At 44.5% G+C, this 3,922-nt stretch overlaps 1 pseudogene; it reads right to left on the reverse strand.

Annotated features, from left to right (window-relative positions):
- Nucleotides 1-1,236: 1,236 nt before the first annotated feature.
- Nucleotides 1,237-2,400, reverse strand: LOC148008023 (uncharacterized; annotated as a pseudogene).
- Nucleotides 2,401-3,922: the final 1,522 nt, after the last annotated feature.

Below are 3,922 nucleotides of genomic sequence, written 5' to 3' on the forward strand. Positions count from 1 at the left end.
GCACCTGGATATTGAAATCTAATCCATGTAGGAAATATTGCCATTGTGCAGTCGGTGGAATGGGAATATAAGTATCAAGTTTGCAAAGAACTTACTTTAGTTTCTTGGCATAGGCCTGGACATTCTCATTTGGCTCCTAGAGTGTTACATTCAAGACACGCAACCAATACTGTCCACCCTGTTGGAAACTACGAGGAAGACGAAAGATGAAAGGAAGAGAGGAGAGAAGAGAGATATGAGACACGGAAGTGGAACCCCAGAAGTGTGTCAACTGATCACACATGATAGGAATATATAGAGGGGACCGGGGCGCTATATATAAACAAACTATATATAGATAACACTATATATAGCTAACACCCCCGCTCAAATAAAAGCCCCTTACTATGGATGAAAAAACCCTTGGGGGCTCAAGGGAAAAACCCACAGCTCTATATAGGCCTACCGTTATATTAATATTCAAAATATAAAATTACAAAGTTGAACTTACAAGAGCCTATTCATAGGCATCAAAGGAGCTATATCACTCTTGAATTACAATAGCCTATTCAGAGGCATCAAAAGAGCTTTATCACTCCTAAATATACAACATGTAAAATAAGGATAAGCGACATCATTGCAAAAGATAAAATCTCCAAGAAATTCCTTCAATTGAACTTGGGATGTAAGCAGTATATCTGTCACATCAAAACTTAAAGAAAAAATGTTACAGTGATGACATTAGAACAACACAAGGTCTATAGAGACGGTTCACGACGCCGCTCTATAGACAACATAACACATGTAGGGCCCCATGAATAAAATATAAATGAAACAATTTGTCATCAGCTGGAAAGAATATAAACGAAACAATTTGTCATCAGCTGGAATATAGACGCTCATTAGCTGGAAAGAATATAAACGAAATAATGTGTCATCAGCTGGAATATAGACCCTCATCAGCTGGAATAACGAACGAGGATGATCATCATGAATCTTAAACTATTCCTTCCACGTGTTTAGTGGTAAGTAACTATTAGCGTTTTTGAACAAGACAAAACAATGAAAGCATATGCATAGATGCGCACTTCAACCTCTCCATTGTTCATTGATCATTTGCTCTATATGCTCGCGGAGGTCCTGACGGCGTGCGCACTTAAACCTCTCCGTTGGTCACTAATCATCTACTCTTTCCAAGCTTTCCTTCTTCCAACACGGGATTTAAACCCTAGGATTCTAGGGTAGACCTCTACTTTGCTAATTGGATATGTTATGGGGAAGAAAAAGAAAACCAGGACTCGAACAATTGGAGTCATTGCTGCCCCAATTGCCAATCCATGAAACATTGCTGCCCCAATTGCCAATCCATGAAACAAGATCTAGGTATTCTTTCTGAGGAACCAGGGCATCAGATATTTCCACATACTTGGAGACACCCTTGGCCCCTTGCAAAGCTTCCATCTTTGCTTTGGATCGCTTTGGAGCTTTGTTTGCTGACAAGATCAACACAGGGACTTTTCCTTCCAGATCTGCAAAAAGAGCAAGAAACTCCTCTGTTGTTTGCACAGGTCAAGCAATCCTGTCAAGAAAGCAGTAGGTGCATAGCATGCACCTTCACGCTTGGTTAAGGCAAGCCTACTCTCCAATAAAGATGGTGTTATATTGTTTGGATCAACATAAACATGAGAGAGGTACTGTGTCTGGATGTTTTCGGGACTGCTAACCATGAAATTGTACATCATCAAGCCAAGCCCAGGAGATTGCAGCGAGCCCCGCAATAAACCATACCTGGTTTCCATTTCAGGCCCTCTTCCAAAGACTATAGGCATTGGACCGGCCCATGTTGGTGCAACAACATCAATAGCACATGCCTTAATCAGACCCTTCTTCTCGCAGCTCGGATGTTCAGGAAAGCAACTAGCAGAGAATCTTCATCCGTCTCTACTGCTTGTATCTCTACCTTCTCAGGCTCAGTCTCTGGCTTCTGTGCCTCTTGCTCCTCTGGCTCTATCTTCCCTATCTTCTGATTGTCTGTTTCTAGCTTCCCTAATTCCTGGTTGTCTGTCTCTGGCTTCTCTAGGCCCACCTTCTCTGGCTCTTACTTTTCAGGCTCCAGGTCCAGCTTTTCTTGCGCCTGCTATTCCACAATCTTAGAAGCAAGTGAAGAAGACACGGGTGGAAGATATTGTTTAGTCTTTTCAGCCTCCTGCTCAGAATTACGAACGTCATTTTCATTAGGAGGAGTGCTGTCCTCTGTTAGGTGCACGTGAGGTGCAAGCGCTTCATCACCATCAGCTTCATGTTAATCTGGCTCCGTTACAGTATCACGCGAGACAACAGCATGCTCTGCTACAGGCTCCAAGTCTTTGGCTTCCTCAATAGGACCGATGGAGTCATCTAACTTGTGCTCTGTGGGAGGTACTGCGGAAAAAGCAAATTGTGCTCTGTGGGAGGTACTGCGTCCCCCGCATCCTGCGTGGGAAAAAGCAATGGAGAAGCAGAGGAAGGAACGGGTGGCTACGTCTCCATAAGGAATGGGTGGAGCTTTGTAGGAACGGGTGGAGCTTTGTCTGCCCTGTCTGGAGGATCGATGACATCTGTCGCTCCTTGATGGCCGAGACAAGCTGACGAGGGGAGCGACGAGGCTGGGATGCTGTAGAGGGATCATCCTAATTGTGCTGAAGACAAAGGCCAGATTCTCTCCGATGAAGATGAGTACGTACGCAATGCAGAAGGCACCCTGGTTGAGGACGATCGTGAGGTCGATTGAGGCACGGCCCCATCGGCTACACACGACGAAGCCAAGGTCAGAGAAAGTGCTGATGGGATGGTGCCCATCTTTAGCTCTGGACCAGACGAGGAGCATCATGTAGAAGGACCATGACGATCCCTCCCAACCATGGCTTCCTTCTCCCTATTGAAAGAAGAGTATATCTGGCTCATCTTCTCGATGCAAGAATAGGGTTAGGCCTCATAGGGTCAGCAGTGTGCCTGCCGCCATCTCTCGCAGGCGCTGCTTGGGCTCTGATATCATGTTGGAAACTGTGAGGAAGACGAAAGATGAAAGGAAGAGAGGAGAGAAGAGAGATATGAGACACGGAAGTGGAACCCCAGAAGTGTGTCAACTGATCACACATGATAGGAATATATAGAGGGGATCGGGGCGCTATATATAAACAAACTATATATAGCTAACACTATATATAGCTAGTGTTAGCTATATATAGCTAACACACCCCTCTAAGGGGAAAACTCTCTACAAAAGGCCGTGAAGAATTGGTCAATGCTAGTTATGGTTTCAGCCTTTAGAGCGTGATACCATATTGTTGCCCTTCCTTTTATTATCATGTTGAAGAACATCATTAAGTGTCCTTCATCTTGGATTCGATAGTTGAACATGAGTTTTTGAAACTCATTAATATGGAGTTCTCCATCTTCTTCTGCTAACCCATTGAAGATGGGTAAAGGCACTACTAATGCCAGTAAATCCGGTGTCCTTGTTGGAATTGCAAGCAATGGGTTGTGCCATGGCTATAATCGGATTGACAGTAGGAGTTTGTGTAGGTAAAACTACACCCCCACTTGAAGTGGGTTGATGGACTGGAAGAGGGAAAGTATTAGGACCTCCTCTTGCACTCAAAGGGCTACTTGTGACACTTGGGTTATTAAAACCATTGCCTCTTATGCATATCGAGCTGCTCCCTTGAGAAGAATAACGCCTTAGAATCTCAGCTTGCCATCTAGCCCTCTCAGCACGTTCCTCTTTTTGTATTTTGGCTTGACGGTTCTTCTTAGAGGACATAAACATACTATTTTGTTCCTAGAGACCCTAGATTTGGAATTGATGGCTCCCAGCAAATGCACCACCTGTCGGGACCTAAAATGGGCCTGACACTAGCTCTCTAGCACTAGCCGAGGACCTCTAAGACACATAAGACACCCC

Source organism: Lygodium microphyllum, unplaced genomic scaffold (genome assembly GCF_053477565.2).
Source record: "Lygodium microphyllum isolate KBCC unplaced genomic scaffold, Lygodium_microphyllum_v1.1.10 scaffold_547, whole genome shotgun sequence".
Taxonomy (NCBI): domain Eukaryota; kingdom Viridiplantae; phylum Streptophyta; class Polypodiopsida; order Schizaeales; family Lygodiaceae; genus Lygodium; species Lygodium microphyllum.